Source organism: Dicentrarchus labrax, unplaced genomic scaffold, assembly GCF_905237075.1.
Source record: "Dicentrarchus labrax unplaced genomic scaffold, dlabrax2021, whole genome shotgun sequence".
Taxonomy (NCBI): Eukaryota; Metazoa; Chordata; class Actinopteri; family Moronidae; genus Dicentrarchus; species Dicentrarchus labrax.
In genome coordinates this window covers 2737698-2751043 of record NW_026136703.1, presented here as the reverse complement: position 1 = coordinate 2751043, position 13346 = coordinate 2737698, and the positions used below count along the sequence as shown (strand labels likewise).

The following is a 13346-nucleotide window of genomic DNA, read 5'->3' as shown; positions in this document are numbered from 1 at the left end:
ATTCAAGGTTTCCAGAAGATTAATTGTCATGGGCTTATGTATTTTTTCATCTAGGTCAAAATTAGATTAAAATAGTATAAAAAAGTATTAATGTTTGTTTATTCTGGCCTCCTGTCAGTTTGCAAAAGTGGCCCCAAGCAAAGCAAGGGATACTGATGTAGAATCAATCTTGTTGTTGCTATTTATTGATTTATAATATCCAAAACCTTACAGGATGAATATATTTTAAATGCTGGTCCTTTATGGGATGGAGCACAAATATCATCAGGTGGGGAACTCTTTGTCTTTCTCATTAACAAATGCCTCAACCAAGGGTAAAGACCTTTGCTGTCCTGATGAGCTACCTAATTCTGAGTAAGATTCACAAAATCAGTGTCATCATTTAAATTGCCTACACTTCATTTTCATGGCAATTTAATGGTCAATGGTTTTCATATTGTAGAGCCTTCCTCTGACATTATGTTCCTTATTTTACCCAAATATATTTTTTCTTATGTTGATGGATTAGCATTTGATCTGTTTTGACTTTGGACTCTGCTGGTTTCTACCTTTACATTGTCAGACACTTTTAAAAAGTGCTGCTGTATACAGTAAGTTCATTATTACTCATACTTGGAAAGGGAGGAGGAGGGAGTCATTTTTGCTGAGTTGATATTTCAACATTATGCATCAGACCATGAGCACATCTTGTCAACAATTGTTAACACCTAGGGTTATGTAATGTTTTGGATTACAGCAGGACTGTAACAGGACTGGAAACAAAATTCACCTGTGGCAGTTTTTTTTAACAGTTCTTGTATATGTGCTGCAGATTGGTAATGTATTGTAGAGTTCCAGTATGTTATTTTCCCCACTTCTGTGATTCTCTGATGTGTACGCCATTCATTTTTCATTTGTCTCTTTTGTTTCTTTTGTGCCCACACTGCAAACCAGTTTCCCCTAAGGGAAAATAAATCAATCAATTACCATGGCAAGTGTACTCAAATTTAAAAACACAGACAAACTGCACTCCATTTACCCTATTTTAATTTCCTGGGTGTCAGCTCTGCTGTCTACAACATTACCACCATAAACACATGAGACAAGGTAAAGATAGAGTTGGTAAAAGTGCACACTCTTTACTCAAGTAGAAGTACAGATACTGTGTAAAAAAAAAAACAAAAACCTCCAGTAAAAGTAGAAGCACTGTTTCAACTCCTTTACTCAAGTAAAAGTGATAAAGTACAGGCTTACTGAAACTTCAAATAGAGGGTCGAGTCACCCTTTCTTTTTGACATGTTATGGCTGTAATGCACGATATTCATCAGCCTTGATGTTGCGAAATATAATAATTATCAATTATTCACCTCAAATGCATTAAAACTAGAGTAACAAGCCTGTTTTGTAATTCAATGAGTAAAAGTAAAGAGTTGTCAGTAAAGTACAGATACCTGTAAAAAGTACTTAAGTACAGTAACAAAGTATTTGTACTTCGTTAATTACGATAATTAGTAAGCTCAACAGTATTTCATGCCATTAAGAACACATTTCCATAAAACTCTTTTCTCACTAGGGCTGTGTATATGCAAGAATCTGCCAATACCATACGTATACAGTGGTTACGATTATATATATTATCATACTCTAAGCAAGGCGAGCCACCATATGCATAACACCTGTGTTAAATAAATAAACATCATAGCCCCTCCCTTTACATTTTCACAACTACCTAGCGTATTGGGGTTTACACACAAAAAATCTATACAGCGTTTTTGAGAATCGATACAGTATCACAAAAGAAAATACCGTGATACTCAAGTGTATCGATATTTTCTGACGCCCCTACTTCTCACTGTCCTCCATCTACTTATATTTACGTTATTATTAGATTTACTAATAAAGATACAAATACAAAAGCTATTATGCCTTTCATTTTCCCATTTTGTTTTGTTAAGAGGTTGTTACTGGCCAATGTAAACTGTTAAAATGTTAAGTAATTGATTAAACAGCCTTAATAAATGAGATCTCAGGCACATCTCTTGAGGGAACAATAAAAACAAATAAACACTCTCATTCTTCTCTGAATATTACCCTGGCAGCCAGTTCATATTGTCAGAGTGGCACAAAACATTGTTTTGCCAGACTATTTAGTATTTCATAACTGTTCTTTGAATCTTTTCTAATTGAAATGTAATGATGAAACATGGGTTCCAGGGAAATGAAACATTTTCTACACACAGGCAATCTCAGCTGCTGGCTACAATATTACAAAAAAGCCATTTGGAAACTGCGAGTTATCCAAAGACACTTTGAGGATTCTTTTGTCGTTTAGGTCCCACATCCCTCGAGTTGCGCCTCTTTCTTTCTTTCCCTTCTCACTGGAAGGTACCAATTACCATGTAAGCTGAATGGGAAAAGGCAGTGGTGCCTGAATGAGGGTGCTGAAGAGGGGATGAAAATAAAACCAACTGTAGTTTCCTGGTGAGACGTGATTATGGGGTATGAAGATGTCTGAAGTTGAAAAGCTCCCACCTCCCGGCTGGCAAATGAGAGTGTAGTGTGAAACCTTTGGATTAGATACATGAACAGAAACACTGTGCTGCTACGGCAAGTCTCATGGTCTCTACTGATTTTTTAACTGTGATGGGTAATACAGCGGTGTATTTTTGAACTTGAAACAGAGCCAGGCTAGTTGTTTTTCCCTGAATACATATATAAAACGAGATTAATTAAACTATAAATCTTTATACTGATTACATCAAAAATGTTAAAACTAATTCAATTTTGTAAGGTAAACATTCTTGCTCAAGTAGCTCAAGTCACACTGACTTTATTGTGTAATTTTTATTAGTACTGTCAAAACAAAATATCTAGTATTAAGTACTTCATCAGGTTTCATTAACCTACAAAACTAAGTTAGTGTCTCAAAGATTAGTGTAAGCTGCTTCATCAAGAATCTTTGCTGTTTGTGTTACTTAAAATTGTCAATGTAATCCTTTTTTTTTTTACTTATTGCATTACAGTGTAGTCTTTATGCTAAGGTAGACTAACCATGTCTCGACTCCAACTTAATATGAACACCTAAACATGCAATTGATATTGATCCCTAATTTTCTAATTTCTGACCTGGCGGCGCCAGATGGCTCATTACACAGAACCATCTGGGCACTTTCATAAAATACTTGACAGGTGATTGGATAAACCATCTGTCTATCACTATCTACAACAACGAACCATATAACGTAGTGAAATCCGAAGCCAGTCGGGAGAAGAGAGAAATTTAAGCCAGAAACTGATATGGGTGTAAATATTTACATTTTAGCTTTAGAGACAAGAGAATGTTTAACAGAACAAGTTCACTTTATAGTTTCTATACTGGTATTTACAAGTATGGATCATTGCACATTTTACTCTTGGCTCAACCCTACAGAAAAACGTTCAGTTTCTTTGCTCTTTGTTTAAAAAAATTTAAACGATAAAATAGGATATAATATTATGCATTATATGAAGTGTATGCATATGGGGTGTGCATAAAATAAAATGTGTAGGATGTAGGTAAATATGATAAATAGTGCAAAAAACGTAGCTGTGATGGTGTAAGTGTTGGGTGAAAACAAACAGTGCTACATTATGTTATGCTGGTGTTAAAGAGTCTGACTACTGTTGGAATGAAGGACCTGTGGTAGCGCTCCTTCCTGCACTGTGGGTGCAACAGTCTGTTGCTGAAGGAGCTGTGAGGACCCCCACAGTCTCATGTAGGGGGAGAGAAAGGTTTTGTCCATGATTGACGTCAGCTTAGCTATCATCAAGCTCTCACCTACATCCTCTATGGAGTCTAGGGGGCAGTCCAGGACCTGAACTAGCCCTCTTAACCAGTTTATAGATTATATTATTCTCTGTGCTCCGCCTCCCCAACAGACTACTGCAGAGGATTGCAGATGCCAGAGGGTACAATACAACACATGTATTTACAATATTTCCTAGCGAGTTGAGAGTTGTTTTTCCATCACAAAGGCTAAGGTATTACAAGAATCTAGAAGACTGTACACCAAGTGGAAATCCATATAACATTAGATACGGTAGGCAATGACCAGTATAGACAAGAAAAAAACACTACACATTTTCCTGAGTTATCTCAATTAGTTCTCCTAGACCACAACAGCTTAAGTGTCTGAACACAACAGCAGCAATTGAAGACCAGAGAGAGAGAGAGAAAGCATGGAACAGCCAAGGCCACACAAAAAAAGGCACAAAGTCAGCACAGTTTACAAATCAACCAGATTATTAAAAATATATTTAAATTTACCACTGGCGTCTTCAAAACAGCACAATACACCAGTTGTTATTAAAAAAAAGTTGTTATCCAAGTCCAACACATCCGACAAATCTCCTGACCGAGAAAACAAATCCATCCAGTTTGTGGTGCTGAACCAAAGTCATATCAGTTCCAATGTTGAATACCCAAAAAGGCCAAAAAGGTAGCACACACTAACAAACTAACTACTGATCTCAATTTCACCAACTTATTCTGGACATGTCAAACAAACACACTACATAACATTTTTTCATCAGAGCATGGAAGAAAATGGCCGCCACTTCTTTTTAAATACAGAAGTTGGCAGGTGATTGGTTTAAAGGGTCACATGATAATTAACTTCATAAGGTCACATATATTTTTTCTTAACCAGTGGATAATGACTAAGAACATACAAATTCATAGTTCTAACTGAGGTTACAGATCGTATACTTCTTTATGTATTTTGAAACTTGTTCAGAGGAAGTATTTCAAATTGAAATCATCATTCAGTCCAGCAGGTCTCATTGGGCTGAGTGCTGAAATCTTACATCTTTTTGGTAGGTTGCCCCCTCTGGCTGGAGGACTTACATGTTCAAGCCCAATAAAGTTTGTTGATTATGTACATGTTTCTGGTGACAGTGACTGAACTCAATTGAGAAGATTTTTTGTTTGGGTTTTTCAGATATGACTGAGATCTTGAAGATGTTAAAGCACTTGTCTATTATAGATGGATGGTCATTTGTTTCACAGAATCTTGATTTCATCTCACCTGCCTTGCATTGGAACTCATCCAGTTCTGAGCAATTTCTGGTCAGAACTGTCCCTTTGGTATGTTTTGTTTAGAGTGGTTTGAATGTTTGCTGTGATGGTGGACATGAATGCTGTGTTCCTCGGGCTTCCTGTAAATCAAGGTATGAATGCTTCCATCCTGGTGTTCAAAGGACCAGTGTGTAGGATTTAGTGGCATCTAGCGCTGAAGTTGCAGATTCAACTGAATACCACTCGTGCCTGCATTTGCCAAACTGAGAATGAGAATGGGCTGTGTGTAGTGTATGTGTGTAGGAGAAAATATGGTGCAAAACTCATGCAAAATGCAAAAAGTATAAAACATCTACAGCCACTGTGGCTACATTAGAAACATGCCAGACCTCATGGAAGGCAACCTTTTATATTCTGTAGAATATAAAAGGCAAAGCAAAAACACAATGATTCTTATATTCAGGTGATTATACACTAATGGAAATATACCTATGAATATTATATTCCATTTCTGACAGTAGATCCTCCTACATATTACACACTGGATCTTTAAAGATGGTGAGGTTCAGAAAGTTTGTGCCATTCCAAAATATCAAGATGTCATCAATGTAAATACCTTTCCCAAAAGTTGCATACTCTGGAGCAGCTGCCGTGCTCATAGCAGTCCCCTGAGTCTGTAGGAAGTAGCGGTCCTCACATTTTTTGCCAGTGGAAACCCAAACAATAACGGTTCCAAGGGAGCAATGGTCGAAAGAGTACTGAAAATGTAAACATTTTTCATGGTTATCATTGGCCTGCTGTGTGCTTTCTTGCCAGAAATGAGAAATTAGTGTGTTATTAAGTTACCCTTTAAGTATTTTTTCTAGGTGGGGTGTTAATACAGTCACAATAGTTGAGGTACGCTTGATTACAGAGTGTAAATATGCACATATTTATTTAATCAATCAAATGATTTCAGTGGAGTGTGGGTAGATTTAACTGAACATATTCTCTTTTCACCCTAGACTGCTCATCTACCTTAAATCGTACCTTATACATGATTAAACATAAACATTAAATACATATATGAAATACTCAATTTACTGATTCAACTATATTTACTTACCACCTTTCATGCAAACATGCAGCCCAAAGTGAAAAATAAAAACCAGGGAGATAAATAATGTAAAACCAATGATTAAAACTTAAAAGGCGATAACATTACACCAAATTAAAAACCAGATTAAAAAAAGAGGTCTTTAATTTCCTTTAGAAAAAACTGAGCAAGCTCACAATTTTAATATCCTGAGGCAGTGAGTTCCACAGTTTAGGGGCCATAAAAACAGAAGGTCTCCTCATCAGACCTTTTATGGGGCACATAAGGAACATTTCAAAGAAAAGTGGTGGATGACCTAAGTGATCTGGCTGGAACCTAAAATAAAAGAAAGTCTATGTATAGAGGAGCAAGGTCATTTAAAGCTTCCTTAACAAGTGAAAGAACTTTAAAATTCTAAAAGTTACAGGCAGCCAGTGCAGTGTCTTGTGATCCATTTTCCTAGTTTTAGTTCAGACTCTGGCCCAGCATCCTGAACTAGCTAATCTATCCCTTTTGCTGAAGGGTAAATGTCATCTGTCATTGACTAAATTGACTAAGTGACATATTTAATGGATATCTCATATTAAATTCAGTAGAGAAGAACTGATAAACTGTACAATGAACGTAAACAGTGAACACATTCCTGGGAAAAATAGTTTTCCTTTATTATATTTTTAGCAAATTTTAATACAATTCTCTGTCTGTATTATGCATACATATTTTATATTACACATATACAATCATACATAGTTAATAGGCTTACTTTTTGACAAATTCTGTGTTTTTTTTCTCCCTGATGCTTGGCCTTTGTTTTATGAGCTATTTGTTGTTGTTGTTGTTGTTGTTGTTGTTAGTTTATATTTTAACAATAATCTGAATCTAAAACAACTATTTAATTTAGTTTTCTTCACAGAAATTAACAAACCGCTGAGATATAGGCCCATTGTGTATATTTTTTAGTTTTCTTGCATGCCTTAAAATCAAAAAGGCCTCGCTACGAAGCTTTTGTGACCCCTAGTGGAGGTCCTGACCACAGGTTGGGAACCATTGATCTAAATAATTACTAATAAAAGTATGAGTCAGTATTTTAGCTTCCTTTTGACTTAATAAAGATTTAAATTTGGCAATATTCCTAAGATGAATCAGGATGCTTTAATGACCTTGTAAATTAATATAAAATGATCTATTAAATATCAGCTGCTGCTATGATATAAGCAGACGACCTGGTTAAAGTCATCCGTCCTCCTCAGATGTCCGTCCTCCACACAATTAACACTATCAGTAGGAGTGTTTCCATCCAGCTCCCTCCTCGTCAGTCACATTGGAGTCAGACGTGACTGACTAATCTGCACAGGGTCAGAGGTGAGTGTGGCTCTGCCAGCCTCTGGAGGGTTTTCTCTTCACACCTGCCTGAATGAGATGATGTCAGTGTGTGCGTGGGACGGGTTGTTATTCCCTTTGTCCATCTCAAACCTGTTCAAATCACTCGGGGTGACATGCTGTAGAAATGAGGCATGAAAAAGAGGCAAGCCACTAAAAACAGGATTGTTTTCTTGTTGCATCTGGCCACGATGACTTACTTTAGCATTTTTTTCTAGCATCTTTTAGCCCTACCCAACAGTTAAAATGTTAACTTTTCCACAGTGAGCTTTTTGATTAGGTTTATCTTCTGCCCATTGATGAGCAGCAGCACATAGCTGATTAGCAGAGCAGCACATTTCATTTCTCTTCCTTCTGCCTCCTTCCTGATGCGTACCAAAACACAGGCTGTCACATGCTGAGGGAATGCACTGAAGCCTACAGGCTGCGCAGTGTGACTGACTCATTGCTCTCCTGCCTCGATGGTTTGGTCTCTCATGGCTGGCCCAGGTGCCTTCTGTGTGGATTAACCATGTTTATGTGGGTTTCTTCTTTCCTGGCAAAGAGGCTGGGATAATATAAACCACGATGGACTGGTGACCTGTCCATGATGTTTTTATCCACACATTGTCTGTCTCATGTACTACCGTCAGGATACAGTAAAAGTTTCAGCAAATATGACAGAAAGTTATTTTGCTAGAAGCTACCTACTGCAGCTTTCAGGGCACAAATGAGCTATAAAGATACAAATAAAAAGAAACAGTTAAAAAAAAAGGTCAAAATGTAGTCAATCATTTTAGTACAGCATTTTACAATGACAGAATGTGTCAGGGACCCTTCCCTGTACTTGGTTAAGGCATAGTAGACTATAAATGGCTTTCTTAGACATGCTTCCTCTAGTTCCACCACTAAGAGCTCTGTGTTCCAGCTGTGACGAGCAGCCTCAGGCCAGAGCTGTGCATACATGCTCTCACTAATCAGAACTAGCGCAGGTGTTGAATTTAATCTGTTTTAATCTAGTGGAAAACTGCATAATCAAGAGGTAATTGATCAAATTAAAGACATACTTTTTATTAGCCAGGATGGCAGTCTGTCCACATCTTTGGTCCAGACTGAAACATCTCAACCATTACTGAATGCTATGAGATTTTGTATATAGATGTATATATGGTGCCCAGCCCTTATGGGTTTACAAGAAACATCAGCCAAGATAGCCACATGTTCCACAAAAACAAAACAAATCATGAGTTTCAACTGTCATCACCAAAATGTCTTATTATGTTATGTGCTCCGTCTTAATTGGCAATAATTTTCTATAAATAGTGCTAAAACAAAAATCTCCTTTCACTCAACATTTCACTTCCAGACAACCAAAATAAATCCAGGTTCTTCAATTGGACTTTTTCAAACAGATGGTTCCTCAAGTCAGTGTACACAGGGCAAAAAAACAACCAAAGAGAAAGAAAGTGAGAGCTGTAATAATCAAATAATAATGTCCAGAATTGGACCTGAATCATGGTAAACGGTAAATGGACCTGTACTTATATAGCTCCTTTCTAGTCTTCTGACCACTCAAAGCGCTTTTACACTACATGCCACATTCACACTTTCACACACATTCACTCAGTGATGGCAAAGTCCATCAAACAGAAACTAACAATCATACACACTCCACTCACACACCGATGCACAGCATCAGGAGCATTTGGGGTTCAGTATCTTGCTCAAGGATGCTTCGACATGTAGCCGGGGATCGAACCCACAACCTTCCGATTAAGGAACGACCCGCTCTGCCTCTGAGCCACAGCCACCCTGGTCATCAATCAACAACACTAGTAAATACCCATAAATATAGGTTTTCAGCAGAATAAAGGGGGTTTTGGGGTTTAGTTACTCTTTAAGATTACTGCTATAATTGATATGATGAGATCTAGTTTTTGGAACTTTGTGTTAAATGGTTAAACTCTTTAAACACACACTCTAACTTGCACACACTTGGATTATTATTCGTGAGGACTATTTTCCAATGTGCACAAACACGCTGTGTGGCTGCAGATTTGTTTGAGTGTGAATGATTGAGTGTGCTGACAGGTCATGCTTAAACGAACACACAATAAGAAATTCAAAGGCGCACTCACTCGCTGTCTTCATTTACAGAGTGAAATCAGTGGAAAAGCCACAATCCATGTGAATAATAGATAAAAGGCCATTTTCCTCTTATGTAATCCAACAGCTCGTCCACATCTCAAGCATGGATATGAGAGGAAAGTGTCTGTCTTTCAGTGACACTTTGTTTTTGTCCTTTCATTACCTGAAAACCGTAGTCTGAGTTTCCTCACACAGCTACGACTTTAACTCCCTGTACTGCTGCTTAGTCAGTTACTGGCTATTGTGTTATTACTAATTAACTGTAAACTTAATTATCATACAAATTATATTCTACCTGTTAATTTGTTATTCAGTAATATTATTTTTCTTCAGTCAACTGGAAGGTTCTTTATTTCCTGAGGGTTTATGTCTTCATTTAAAACTCTGGACAGGAGATAAGCGACTCAAATTAATTTAAATGTTAAAAGAAAATAATCTGTGCAGGTTTGTAGCCTTCATCGTAGCAGACCCGAGGCATAAACAAATGACTCAACCTCTTTTGGCCCTACTGCCAAGGGCCAACCAAAAAACTGATTAAAAACGTGACGTTTTCTTGGGTCCTGCTGTTCACTTTTGTCATAATTAAATGTATTTATTCTTATTAGGCATTTATTCTTATTTGTTGAAATTCAGCCCTGTTTTTGATTTATTTCTGAAAATTTTAACTTAAGAATTTCTTTTCTTTTCTTATATATTTAATGCAACAGAAGACGGAGAGATGCTTACATTTCAGGTATCTTGGGGTCTTGTTCACAACCCTGGGAAATATGATCAGCTGGCAGATTGGCATTGGCTCTTGATTTACCCCTTAATACGTTTCAACCCTCAACTGTGGTCTTGGTATCTTGAATACATGAGTTTCCTAGATACAGAATGTGAAGGAAATATCCTCTATCATTACCCTTTATCTCTTTTCCTATAAAGAATGTGAAGGAAACATCTGCTATCCTCACAGTGTAAGGGTCTGGTTTCCTAGATACAGGGTGGGGATGAAACACCCTCTATCCTCACCCTGTATCTAATTTCACTTTGTATCTAGTTTTTCCAACTGCAAGAAACTGTTGGGAAAATATAAATGTAGGTTGTTTCAGGGTCATTCTCAATTCTTCTACAATCTCCTTCAGACAATGAGTTCATTTGAGGTTTTTTTTTTGTTTATTATACATGTTGTCACTGCGATAGCTACGTGTGCATTGACTGCAGTATTTCTTGTCAAAATAATTGTCAGTGTAATCTAATTTACAGCTTGTCTGGTGCTTTTAATGACAATGGTCCCTTTTCTTATGTAAGTGGGGGAAAATGAGACACTAATTGAACCTATTAAGATGATGGCATTAGGTAATGACTTGTATGATTACAAAATAAATGGAGCTTAACAGAAGTATACTTCGCTTACATTTATTCCTCTACTCTTGTGCTTAGGCAAACATCACCTCTTTCCACACTTTCACTTTGAATTCTACGGCCAACTCTCTCTTAGAGCGAATCATCCAATCCCAGCTATTTCCCTCTGCAGCCCACAGTGCCACTAGCTAAAGCAGATGACGCTGGCTGGTGGGAAGCTGTTGCTATGTGACGAAGGGCTCATTAGCCTGAAATGGGTCTATGGAGCTTTGAGTTTATGAACTAGTCTCTCCTGATTGAATTGGATTTGCATTCAGACTGCCTCAACAAATGTTCTCTACAAAATACTCTGGCGTCAGACCCTCTACACAAACTGCTTTCTGTAGGTTTTCTGTTTTCTCATTCCATACCATTATAGAAAAAAATCAATTCAGTATTGAATTTCTAAAAAGCTTGATCCTTGAAATGCCTGGTAGCTTAATGGTCACAGTAGTTGCTACATAACCACAACAACCCTAGTTTTAAATCCAGCCAGGGACCCCTTGCTTCCCTCGTTTCCTGTCTGGCTCTTCGCCATCAACTGTCTGATAAAGGCATGACAATGCCAGAAACAGTTCTGAGAAGAACTCTAATAAGGCATATTAAGTAAAAGCCTCTTCACTCTTTAATTCAGCTGCCAAAGATTGCATTTCAATCCAACCCACCTGCTGCATTCTTTTGTTTAGTCATGCATGCTCCACTTTAATAGGGGCACCATCAGTAATGTGCAGAGCCATTACACACCTCACGTTCTCGACAACCTTAAAGCTGCACCGATCAATATTCTCATATTAACAATCGATCAATGTGTGTAATGTGAAAGGTGTCGCTCAGGGTAACAAACCCAGAGGGAATTATCACCAACTCTGTAGTTCCCCTCAGCTCTGATAAACCCATTATAGACTACCTGCTCACCAGACAGCACGCAGAGCTAGTGAACATAGTGGAGCATTTAAAGTGACAGATATTTTTCTCAGGAGCTGGTAGAGACCACAGATAAAAGGAAAATTAATACATTAATAATACATCAGATGTTGTATTTACAGCTTGTTCCGCTGCCCCCAAGTGGCCCAAAAAAACATGCTTCACAATACAAACAATATTAATAAAAGTGTTGACATGATGAAGCACTATTGGTAGCTCATCAATGTATAACTCTGGTTCATGACAGCATTATTATTTTATCCATTGTCTTTGTCAGCCATGATAATGTTATACTCACCAAGGTGCTTGATCTGGAAACCCGCTTAATCACTGCAACCAAGTCAGACAGAGCAAATATACGGTACTATCAAAGGTTGTGATATGTTTCACTTTGTCAAAGATAGGGACAGTGCAGAAGTTAGATGGATCTTGACGATTTTATTGGCATGTATGATATGAAATCGATCAGGTCCTTGTGTCTATTTTTTTGTATATTTCTTAGGTCACAAAGGCCAAATCCAGGGCAGAAAGGCATCAAATAAGTCAAACATTAAAAAAAACATTAAACCAGCAGTCAGGTTATTTAGTTGCAGGAATCCTTCAGCCCTCATCCAAATGCAAAGGAGACTATGGTGCCCACGAAACAAGTGAACGCCCCTATGTAGAGCTAGTGTTTGGTTTGTACACTCTGGCCGATTGTAGAAACATGGCAGTTCAACATGGCGGACTCCATGGAAGGCAACCCACGGCATCTGAAGTTAAAACAGCTAAAAAGGTAACAAAAACACAACAATTCCATTCAGGTGATTTCTCAAAGCATAGTTATGCATATCATCTTCCATTTCTGCCAACAGATGTTACCATTACTGTTAAACTCATAAAATGATAAATGTTTCTCAGCCTATTGTATATTCACTGTTGCTAACCGTATAGGTAAAAGACTTGTGTAGGACCACTGGCCAAGCTGCAGAAGATTACAGTTAATATACTGAGCACTCTCTCCTCATGAGGTGCGTAGCATTTTATTTTGGCAAATTTGATATGGTATTTATAAAATGCTTTACTAATAAATATGTAAAGAATATGTGTGCTTCAGCAAAATACGTTCAAACACTTCAGTCATGTCTAGTAAAATAACTGTCTAAACTTCTTTTTTGCAGAGCCAACAAAATGTGTTCACTATCTGCCACACTGAGTCAACACTGCTGGGCTGACAGAATTTTTTTTTTGCTTGTTTCACTTTACACAGAGGTGGATTACACTGTGCTAAGGCCTTAAATGTCCAGTGTGTAACATTTAGGAGGATCTATAGTCAGAAATGGAAAATAATATTCATAGGTATATTTTCATCAGTGTATAAACGCAAGTTTTGTCCGGTTAGTTGCAATCTGCAACTTCACCACCAGATGCCACTAAATCCTA

At 37.5% G+C, this 13346-nt stretch overlaps 1 long non-coding RNA gene across 1 annotated transcript in view; it reads left to right on the top strand.

Moving 5' to 3' along the window:
• The window catches only part of LOC127354591 (uncharacterized), a 235707-nt gene that overhangs the window by 101432 nt on the left and 120929 nt on the right, over positions 1-13346 (top strand). The window lies entirely within an intron of this gene.